Source organism: Amphibalanus amphitrite, unplaced genomic scaffold, assembly GCF_019059575.1.
Source record: "Amphibalanus amphitrite isolate SeventyFive unplaced genomic scaffold, NRLGWU_Aamphi_draft 000111F_arrow, whole genome shotgun sequence".
NCBI lineage: Eukaryota > Metazoa > Arthropoda > Thecostraca > Balanomorpha > Balanidae > Amphibalanus > Amphibalanus amphitrite.
The window spans coordinates 697,040-709,159 of record NW_024881606.1 but is presented as its reverse complement, the minus strand read 5'-3'; the positions used below and the strand labels follow the sequence as shown (position 1 = coordinate 709,159).

Sequence of the window (12,120 nt, the reverse complement as noted above, 5' to 3'; positions counted from 1 at the left end):
TTATCCCGGCGCGAAGGCCAGCCAGTGCCAAAATCGATAAAACCCAAACGGCTCATTAGGAGGTGGCCACTGCAGGGCTTTCATTCAAACCAAATTTACTACCGGGTCATCCGGAAGCCTTGTGCTTCAGTTAATCATCGCACAGGTGTGTCCGTTGTCTCAGAGACGGCCCAGGTTTGAGGTTAATGCGACCTCGGACTGGTGCAACACTGGTCCGTTTGCGCTAACCAAAAACGCTGCACAAGTCTCTGAACATCCCGTCGCCTTATGTTCAGAGCCCGGTGAAGTGAGTTGTGTTGTGAAAGCAAACCGTGCTGACGGTATGGGAAACAATGACACCGCACGTTATATGCTCGCACGATTTGAACACGCAACGTGCGCTCTTACCAGCCGAGAGAGCCGGAACGCGACAGAAGAGAGAAAAGATATGTTTTAATCGGACAAAATTGAAAACCTATGATGACCGGAAGGTAATTCAGTTGCTCCATTTAGGTCATTCAAACATTCCCCACCTCTATTTTTAAATGAAATAAATAACATTTTATACTATAGCAATTTTGACCGTTCAGATCTCGAGGCTCATGGTTAGATTCTTCATTCAAGACCAGATAAAAATATTTTTAATTACTTGTATCTAAAAATTGAAGCACTGACAGCGTTTTCTACAAATCCATCGAATGGGTCTGAATCTAAAACCTCAGAAGCAGATCATGCCATAATTTTAATGCTAAGTTTGATCAGCACTCAATACTTATAAGATTTCAAATTTCTTTTTCTTCGCATGTTTGAAATCAACTTTAGATGCATTGTACTGTAGCAATATGCTTCAATTTTTAAATATATTTATGACATAACAACAAAGGTAGAAAGTATCAAAAGCAGCCGAGCGCAGCCCTAAACATCAAATCGCGTGCTTATTAAATGTACCGCCACAGACGTACTAGTTACCTTTGAAATATGCGCTGAGTTTCACGGGTTTAAATCCTCCGAATCTCTCAGAAGACAATTCACCAATCGATGTTAACCTCCATCAGACCTCAACAGTGCTCACCGTTTTTATTCTTCAGAGTCATTTGAAGGGCACCCCCTATCGCGATGACCCCCAGCGCCCAGACAAGAGGCACGTAGGAGGCGCCTCCCCGCCTGGAGACAGACCAGGGTAGATGGATGCCGGGCCCGCACAGTCCGCGTCGTCTCCGTAAAAGGCACTGATCAAAAACGTAATGCGAAATGGCGAGATATCGATCAGAACTTAGAAACTCACAACTTCAGATGTATGTAACTGGGAGTTTCTCAGACGCTAGTTTGTTCTGTGTTACCAGAAAATTAACACTTGGATTTGAAGATGCTAGCAATTTTAATTATGATCCGACATAATTTGGCGATGAATTGTTAACTACAATAGTTCAGGTGTACTTTCTAAATTGTTATTTAGTGGGGATAGAGTGTCATCTAATGGAACATTCAATCATAGACATGACAATTTTAATTGAGATTGCAATAAATAAATAAAACAGTCTATTCAAGCGTCCTGGAATGACGCACAGACTCTCCTTGGAATCAGGAGTGGCCCGTAACATCAAAACCGGTAAATGCTTTCCGTGAAACCAGCGATGACCCGAACTGGTAGCCCTAAGTAGCCGGTCAGTTACATTTGGTGACCCCGTTTCACGAGCTCTGCTAACGGAAATGGTGACGGTGATACTGATAAGGTAGGTTCCACGTGTGAGGCCCAGTACACGCATAGAGCCTGTCCGGTCCAGTCCCATCACAGGACGAATTTGACGAATCAGAGTAACAAGTTACCAAAGGGCGTTTGTGTTACTAAATGGAAGGTGTGTGAAAAGATGAACGTGGAGATTAAATATGATGCACATGCAAATGTTGAACACGGTACCTACAGGGTGGAAAGTAATTACGCGAACATGTATTTTCTTACAATTTTGACCGTCAGTGGAGCATTTTTATGAGTACGGGCTGTCATGGAACATAATTGGTCGTGTTTGTTGTCGCCTCATCTACCAAAAGTGACCTAACTTTGAACAATGACCTGGAAGGTCTTAAACACCTCTCGACTTGAAATGGTGCAGACACCATACGCTGCACAAGACCGAAATGGGCAAAGAGCTCAATTTGGAGCTGCCAGGGAAAGCGTTTGTGATTATTTTCGCTGGACTGGCGGAGAAGGGATTCGTAGCGGTCTCAGCACCAGCATTGCACAATTATACGTTTTTTAAAAACATAATAACACTTGAGAGGACTTAAAAAGCAAAGCCGTCCGCGGCAGCAACCCCTCGGCGAATTCTGTCGCCGGGCGGGTGGTCACCATGTCGGCGACAAAACGACGCCAGTCGACCCGAATACTGGCAAAATAGCTTACTCTGGCCGGGTACCCGATCTAGGATATCACGATTCGCACATTAATACGCAAAAAATTCGAAAATTAAGTCGTACAAACCCTCGGGATGACCAAAATTCACGAATTAACAGCAGAATTGTTAATTGAAGCTTTTCAAAGACAATCAAAGATGGACAGAGGAGGACAGGCAGCTGGATTTGTGGTTGGGTGAGACATCTGTGAAACTGTTTCATCCGTCAAACCTGCAGAACAACTGCTCTGAGGGCTGCTGTTGCGTCCTATGTCCCGTCCGTCCCAACCTTCAAACATCCGGCAAAGGAACACATCAGTGGGTCACGAGCCCCCGGGTGGTGTCAGAATTGCGTGTAGCGCTAAAAAAGGTCACTAAAAATAAAGTATACAACCGGTGGAACATCCTCCAAGACGAGTGCCTCTGTCTAATCCACCGTGCAACGAAAGGGGCAAAATGACTGAGCGCACTTTTGTGCCTGACGCAAAGAAACTACTCTTCATGATTGGTGAAATCCTTACTTTCACGGCCAACAAAACGCAATACTGGTGCTCTGAGAACCTGTTTTTCTTCAGGACATACAAAAGCTGATCTGGGAAACGTCTGGGCCTCAATTCGATTAAAAATCTCCAGATGACTCCTCAGGAGACCGTCTAAAAGCTGCAAGGAGCCACCAATACCGATTACCTCACTGGACAGCTCCATAAGGTGTGGGCTGAGCTTTAGCCAACAGATCTTCACATGCTGATGTAAATCATGCCGGAACGCCTATGTCAATGCATCGCAACTAGATAAGGATAAAGTAAAACATATAATGTTTATGTCACCGCCGTTTTTTCATTACTAGAAGACGAAAAAGTATGTTCGCGTAATTACTTTCCACCCTGTATGTGGGGCACGTTTCCTATTTCATACCTGCAAGAAGCACTGTCTCGGCTTTTTGTCTGAAAATAACTTCTTTGCAATCTTTTTTATAAACGAAATAAGGATAGCTGATATTTTTTCTAATTTTAAATTCAAATGAAGAAAATTGTTCCCCTTTCTATTCCTAACAAATCATCACGCATGTATCAACGACGATCTAACTAATGCGGTGATAAATGTGACATATCGGTATCAGTCGGCCGGCCCACCGCTCGACCCGTGCCAAGTTCCTTGCACTGAGCAGGCCGCACATTATAACGGCATCCCACGACTGGCGGCAGTCGATGCTGATGGATCTAGTACACAGCACCTCCATTTGTTCCCATGCTGACTGCGGCCCGGCCGTCCAAAAGTCTGCAGCGTGATCTATCTGCCTTCAATTAGATCACACAAAGCCTGCTTGGCTTGGCAAGTGTGGCGCTTACTAAATATAATCTCGGTCATGTCGGGTCTGCCGACTGTGACAGCTCTAATGACTTCAGGCTGGCCAACGCCGGGCACTGAGTGAATAGTTCAGCCGCATCCACGTGCTGCAGCATATATGAAATAAACAAATATGATGCTCACTGTAAATAGAGAGCCTCAAAGTCGGCCGAGTGTCCAACTAGCCCATTCAGGAAAGGGCTGGACTTTTCCGAGGGTCGTTGAGATAACATTCATCTGCGAAAAATTATGCCTTCTTACGTCTGCAGTCTGTCCCACCTGGACGCAGTACCGGCGGTATTTCAAGGGTTATTAGCACCAAGTAAACAACCTTCCCCTGTGTCCCAGGGAGCCCGGCTGAGGGGCTCCGGGAGGGGTACCCCTGCCCGACCCGGCTGTCCCGAGGGGAGGTCAGTCCTGCTGAGGGTTTCGAGGGGCGATGGGGCCCTGCTGAGGGGTCCGATGAGCGGCCTAGTCCTGTTGAGGGATCCAACGGTCGGTCCAGCTCCGCTGAGGGGTCTCGCCCCTCGAGGGGTAGGTACCCACTACCCAGCCCTCCTGAGGGGTCCCGAGGGGCTCCCCGACCTCCCGAGATGTCCCACCGCTTCCACTGACCTGAGTCTGGCCGGTCGTTTGTTGGCAGTCGAGACTGAGCGCGGTGCGACACAGGCGGCGACTCCGTCGCTCCGATGGGAGCGGCTCCGACAGCTCCAACAGTTTCGTACGCCAGGTGAGCCTCAACCCGCCGTCAGCACTCACTGAGGTGCCCTCCCCGCCTCCCCGGCCCCGCGGCCGCCCTTGAGCAGCGACATCTAGCGGCAAGGTGGCGTAACACGCGAGAGTAGCGACACCTGACGGCGTGATACTAGCGCCGCTATTGAGGTCCCTCTGCCTCAGTCGGTGGCCACTCACAGGGCCCATTTCCCCGGCACTGGGCTCAGATTTTTTTTTTGTCAATGAAACCAATGAAATATTTGCAAGCAGATCCTGTGCTAAGAAGGTGGACACAAAGGAAGCTGGGAGCAAGACCGGTAAACTACGGGAGCATGAAAAGCTAAACTAAAACTAAAACGGCTGAAAGCATGCATTTTTTCATATGTTATAGCAAATGCGATGTACTTAGTGAAAGACGTTCTAAAGAAAGGAAATTTTAATGCATACCGAAATCAGTGATACCATACCAGGCTAAAAATTGTTCTTTAAATCTATATTACTATTTGAGGTGACGTAGTTTCTGTTTGTAACCGAGGTCGCGACATGGTGCTACGTAGCGCGGGTTACAGATCACACCGTTGCACCTACCGCGCTGAAATTTGCGCAAGTTATAGAACAAGGATGGACAACGTGCCTTTGAGCGGTCTCGGCTCGATCGGATCGATAGCGAGCGCGTGGCGCGTGCCCAAAAAGTGCAAATTCGCGTCATAGACTTTACATGGATAAATCGGCTGGCAAAAACGGGCGAAAATGGCTAAATTTGCCCGACACGGGTCCGTTCCCCGTGCAATATCTCGGTAGCCGTGCGCCCGATCGGCACGGGGAAAACAGCATCGTGTAGAGAATCGAACGGGCAATCGAATAGTGTGCGGTGCATGGGTGGCACGCGCCACGTGCAACTGTGAGGGCAATTTCATTTCATTAAGTGTCATTTTAAACGGATTTTGGATTTTATTTTATTTTCCCGTGACCATCAGACTGAGAGAGTTGAAACAACGTCAATTGGCAAGAGAAATGTACCGCCTCTCATGGAATAATTGTGAACAGCTAATTCAAAAACAATGTGGAAAAAATCGCTGAATTAAATGGTATTTGTCCATAATGTGCCACTAAAAAGTTACACGGGATTTCCTGCTTAACCTGATACGCTTGACAATGGAAAATGCTATCATTAGAAAGAGCATTCAATTCTCTCCAAGATCCAATCATCACGTTTGCATGACAAGCAACAGTATTCTTAAAAATATAAATGTTTTAAACCTCTGCAAAACGATTTTTAGCGAAAATTATCTACGCCTTTCATTTGTCTTAAAACTACGCACCTCAATTATAAAGCACATTTGACAGATTCTGAAGTGGAAAGCATGCTTATCAGACACGGGCACCTCGATGCGGTGGATATTTTTTCCACAAACCAAAACGTTTAGCCGTCAAAAAGCAATCGACCGAAATTGATAGATAACCCAACCGACACAAGAACAACCGAACACCCGCCGATCGAAAATATCCCTTTTCAGGGCCTCGGCTAAGGAATTTTGACTGGTGGGCCACTTGGGCAGCGACATGGACTGACCTTCGTAGCCATAGCCCCCCCCCCCATCAATTTTCGATTTCTCCCCAGATTTCGGCCACTTTATTCTGCAAAAAAAAACATCAGGATGGCATTAAAAAAAAAATGTAAAAAAGAAACGGGGCTCGACCCCCGCCTCCGACTCTTCAGAGAGAGGAGAGAGTAGGGACCCACAACCCTCTCAGTGGTGATACTCCGGCGGTGCACATTAAATCGCACAAGCATGCACAAAATATTGACACAGATTATAAAACTTTGGACGATAACTTACGGCCGGTCGGATGTTAAAAATCAGCGAGCCCTGAGTGGATCGCTCGCCGACTAGTCGGAGAGTCGGAGAATCGAAAGCGGTCGGACGCGATCGGGCGTTGTCGGGTAGATCGGGAGGAATTGTGAACAGCACGAGTGCAACTTTATATATGTAGTGGGTTGTAGCAGGAACCCCAAAAAGGGGTTGTAGCAGCAACCCCAACATCTCTGAAAATGATCATTAACCTATTGGTGTCGCATGGAAAAGAATTGACTCAAAAGCCCAAGGGCACTGCGCAACCTTAATATTTTCTAAAAAAAAGTTATGTACCTACACTTCTGGTGAACAATGTCCCAAACTTCAGATTTCTCTTGGGTGTCTGAGTGGAAAATTCTAGCCACCCAAAATGTGAGTGTGGAAAATTATCCATTCTTATTCTTGAGTGTCATCTCCAGCCCAAATGAGAAATTTTTGGAACGCTGACTGTGAACGGTTCGAAATTCTTCCGACTGGTCAGATGTGTGACTGCAAGCATCATACCGGTCGTGAAGACGCATATTATCGCTTGCAGACTTCAATCGGCTGGAAGTCGCCGACACTACCTCTATGTAGTTTGACTCTGGCTTGTATCGTGTCTATCGGCGAGCCGTCTGAGATCGCTTGCAGGCTTATCCCCGACCGTCTGAACTGGTCTGTTCTTTATTCGTAGTTTTTCTTGCAATCGACTGGTCTGCGGCAGATGCTTATGTGACTGCAACCACTCGATCGATCGGAAAGCTTGCAAGAACTCTCACAGACCTCGATCGGCTGGAAGCCGCCGACACTGTCTGTAATTGACAGAGGCAGACGTCTTTCACGATTATTGCATAAAATTCAAAGCCTCGGTCACACTTCACAGGATTGGACCAACGGACGAGAAACGGACGAGAACTGTCAGCGTCCGGTGATGTCCGTTTGTTTCCGTTGGACGCCCGTTTGTCATCCGTTAATAGGTATCCGTTCCATGTCCGGTGGTGTCCGGTTGAGCACACCGGACACCACCGGACATGGAACGGATATTAACGGATGAGAAACGGACGTCCAACGGAAACGAACGGACATCCCCCGGGGCCCGGACATCACCGGACGCCGTCCGATTATCGTCCATTGGTCCAATTCGGTGAAGTGTGACCGAGGCTTAACCTACGGCTGTCTCAAGAAACCGGGAATGGTGATGGTATTAGGCGGGCAGCGACGATCATTTTTTTTTTTTAAGTTGCGGGTACTATAGTCCACTTTTTACCCCAAGAGGATATTGCAAACAATAGGTTCAAGTTTTTTTTTCACAAGAATATGTTTCGCCGATGTGTATTTTACAGCCTGAAAATGTACGATAAGATCTGCTAATTCAATTTGAAATGTGAAAAATGTGAAAACTCTTAGATTTTTCGAAAATTACTGGTGGGCCAAATCTTTGAGGCTGCTGGGCCATTTCGGGTCACTGGTGGGCCATTTGGCCCACCAGTTAACATGTTAGCCGAGGCCCTGTCCCTTTTCGCGTTGCGGAGCACGCGGGTCACCCTAGTCAACACCTAAGTATGAAGGTACATACTTCAAACGTTGTTCGTCCTATCTTTAGAAAAAGCATCAAAAAGCATCGTCCTATCTTCATCGTGTCTCGTAGGTGGCGCTGCTGCTGCAGTGCTCACCTCAATATTCCGGCAACTGCTGCCCTCTTGTGGTCAATGACTGAAGCTATTCCATTAGACAATGCAGCTGGGCAGGCAACATTTGCCCTCTGGGACCGGGTTCTGGCCAAACTTTGGGAGCGTAGACTTCCATACAGACGGCTGGCGCTCAGGCGCAGGCCGGAAATGGGACACTGTTGGTAAGTAAGTGCAGAGAGGTGCTTACACCGACGAGAGCTAAGCAAGCTGACCCGGCTGATGCCTATTGATCCGGGAGCTTACAAGTCAAAGTTTGGCCTCCTCTTAACCTTCCAGGCGGTGGGGGGGCATTTTTTTGCCCCCCCCCTTTAGTTTTTTCGATATATCTCGAGAACCGCTGCGCCGATCGTCACCAAACTTTCAGTACCCTCCCGGGAGCAGCTAGCGCACATGGTGACCAAAAATTTTTCCAAGGGCTATGATAGGTTGGCCGCTAATGACGTCAGAGTGACGTCATTTTTGCCATTTTCGACCAAAAAAAAAAAAGGTTTCGCGGGAAGAGCTGTCAGGCCTACAGCTTTAGAGATACAGAAAAATGTTTCGGACATAAAAGGTGTGGAATTAAAAGGGCTACAAAACTGCTATTTCGGTTTTTCGAATTTTTTGGATTTTGACCCCCAAAAATAAAAAAATAGATTTTTTGAATATAATAGCCAAAAAATCCAAAAAGTTTTTTGAATTTCGAAAAAACCGGAATATATGTGATAGCCCCTACCGCCTTCTATCTACATACCAAAATTGAGATCGATTCCTCTTTTTGGCCTAGTTATAGCGAAAAAACTGTTCAAAATTGATGACGTCAAATTTTCAAACTCAATTTTTAGCAATTCTAGACCTCGTAGCGCAAAACAAGACCACCATTAGACTCCCCGTGACGAGCTGCATCGAATCGATACCCATTTTATGCAAAAATATCAACTTTGAAATTTGACCTTTTTTGACCTGACCTTGACCTGACCTCCACCAGAAAGTGACCTAAACCGTACTTGATGGTCTTATAACCAACACCATTGAGTTGGAAATGAAAAACTGGCCATAAAACATGCATAGCATAACCTTAGTAAAGTTGGACTCATGTGGTGACCCTTGGTGACCTTTGGTGACCTGACCTGTGACCTGACCTGGTATGACCAGTGACCTCTAATAGCAACATATGTAGGGGAGGGTGGGGCAAAGCGGCCACCCTAACGCTTTTCACGATGCCAACGCTTGATCTTTAAACTTGAAAAGATTCTTTCTATACCAATGTGATCCCTATTAAGTTGCCTTTTATTTCAACTGCGTTTTATTTCCAAAGGCGTTCACATATGGAAGATATTGACAAAACTTTAAACCTATGCATATTGGCCACTTTGCCCCATACCCTGGGGCAAAGCGGCCACCGGCGTCTTCTCAAGTCCCGATATGAGAAACAAAATAGCTGCCTCATGTACGACTAGGGTATTTGATGGTGACAAGGTTTAAGCGAGGATGGATGTTTGCTTTGTCAGCATCCCACCTGTAGGTAAACAAAGAAAGGATTTTCATGAAAAAACATTTAATTGCATTATTTGGTAACTCATGCAACTGAAAAGTGGCCAAGATGAATGCATGACGACACATTTGAATATAAATAATGTTTTTTATCCAGATGGAAACAACTTATGGCCAATTGGGGGGTGGCCACTTTGCCCCGGCCACTTTGCCCCGCGCATACCGTCCGAGACAAAAAGATTCCAGCTTAGATATTAGTGGGGTAAAAAACATTAAAATTGGTAGAATGCATGTACGATACCCATGCAATGCATGGACAAGAACGCTTATAAAAATTCCAAACGGTTATGAAATAACATAACATTTAAAAAATTTAAACATAGTTGGTATCCTGGCAAGAAATGCTTTTCAGTGTTTCACAGAACAATGGTGATGGGCCTGAAACCCCGGTCTGGCTCATTCGAATAACCGTGAAGAGAAGCATAATTGGAAACCATAAATTGGAACTGACGCCAGCTATGAAGGGCTGAAACGATGGGTGGCCGCTTTGCCCCGGGTGGCCGCTTTGCCCCACTCTCCCCTACTAGACAACTGACGCCTTATCGCTGATTTTTGACAAAATGCGTTTTACTCGGTGTTATAGCGCTTTCCCTAGAAGACCCGTGAACGGTGAAACATTTCATCTTTGACCTGACCTGTGACGTCATCGGTGACCCCGAGGTCAATGAAATTTGGTTTCCCTTGACAAATTTGACAGGGCTATCGAACGCCGTTTGAATTTTCCGGATCCGTCCAGTAGCTTCGGAGATACGAGGGGGGGGGCAAAAAATAGCCCCCCCCCCCACCGCGCGGAAGGTGGCTGGTAGGCCCACCGCCTGCCGGGTTAATGCGAACGAAAAAGAAAATGCTTCATCACCCGTCCGTGGCTTCCATCCTCAGGATGTTCAAATCATTCTCCTCCACGCCGCAACCCTCGCTCCGGGCTGGACAGGCACTTTTATCTAATGCGGGCTGCTCCCTTGGAGCGGAACCCACTGCTCGCAAGGGAGCGCACCCGTAACCGGGGGCGGTGAGTGCTTAGGGGACTGGTCGGCCTATCTTTCGGGACGGGCTCAGACGGCAGACCTGGTGACTCACTAGGGTACCCGCCCAGACCAATGTCTCCCCTCAATTCCTAACATCCTTCCGGGTCTGAAATGGTCTTGTGAGACCAAAAGAGCCTAATCCAACAACAGCAACAACAGCAGCAGCAGCAGCAACAACAACAAAAACAACAAAAACAACAAAAACAACAACAACAACAACAACAACAACAACAACAACAACAACAACAACAACAACAACAGTGTTTCTGTGCTACTCCTAGTGATGAATAGCAGGCATAGAAATATTCTCATTTTGTATTTATTCATCTAAGCAGATACGCATTACGCACTTACCCTGGAATATAGACATCGTGCGAGCGGTTTTTCTCTACAATCTGAACTACAATCTTAAGGTCGGCTGTCATAGAATTGCTGCTGTTGAGACGCATTTGACTGTCTGCTCTGACATGTCCCATGTTTGACATCTGAAATGTTTTCCATGTCAGATGTGACATGGGAAAAGTTGTTCATCATCGTAATCATCCCAAACTAGTTCTACCAGTGCACCGGTGCACCAGTGCTACCTCGTTGAGTGCTTTGACCAGGGGCTTTCCTCCTTCGGCGAACCTGTCTCGCGATAGCTCAGAAGTGACAATCATATCAGAACCCAGTTACCCCGAGATCAATCCATTCGGTCGCTGCCGCCCGGATCTATACACGGAAGGCACTAGCGGCTAGAATTACAGAGTTCTACGCCGGCAAACGAATAAAGCCAAAGCCGGAGTCGCATCGATTGGTCTGCCCTGCCAGCGCTGTCAGTGGGACAATTCCGCCCGACAGCCGGGCTCAAGCGAGGTGCACGTTTGCGCCGGACCGCTACTGCGTGCCAGCTGATCCAACTGCGCGGCAGCCGGCCCGTGGTGTCGGCCATTGGGGAGCGGGCGGCGCCCTGACTCCGGCGCCTGGACCGGCTCACGGAGGGAGAGACGGGTCAGCTGAGAGCGCAGCAGCCGGCGGCAGTCAGCGGAACCGGTCCTCAGAGATTGGCGTGGATGGTGCAGACGAAGGCTACATAATATCTAAGCTAGCAATGGTGCAGTGGATGATGGGACGGTGTGATCTTTTCATATCGCTCGAAGGTGTAGGGGCTTAATACAACTGGATTGCATGCAAGGTCAAATTTACAATTGAATATTAAGGCGAGGAAGGCCGTCGATCCAACGAACAGCACAAATTAAACGATTTGAACGAAAATTATATTTTTTAAATACCTAGCGTGTGCACTGTGCATATTGTCGTAAAACTGTAATGCCGCTGCCTATAACAAAGTCGATTTTTTACCTGCGATAAATAAGCTTAATACGGCACAACTAGCTTAGACAAGAAGCTCGATTCAATCAATACTCAGACGGCATTGATCTATTCACACACGCAGTCTAACTTCGTTGCAAGGTCATAACCTTTCGTGACTCGATTAAGGCAATCCATATACAGCACATCTATTTCGTATTGCGCATGTGATTTCCATCTAAATGCCATTACCGATTCCACGCCAGTTGGCCAACCGCCGCCGTCGCCACCGCGGAAGGGTTGGATGTGGGTGATC

The 12,120-nt window shown here is 47.0% G+C and overlaps 1 protein-coding gene across 1 annotated transcript in view; it reads right to left on the bottom strand.

Annotated features, from left to right (window-relative positions):
- Positions 1-4,477, bottom strand: part of LOC122380999 (zinc finger and BTB domain-containing protein 7B-like) — a 65,066-nt gene extending 60,589 nt beyond the window's left edge. The window contains exon 1 of the mRNA XM_043364651.1: positions 4,332-4,477. The gene's annotated coding sequence lies outside the window, so the exon portion shown is untranslated. The remainder of the gene's footprint in view (positions 1-4,331) is intronic.
- Positions 4,478-12,120: the final 7,643 nt, after the last annotated feature.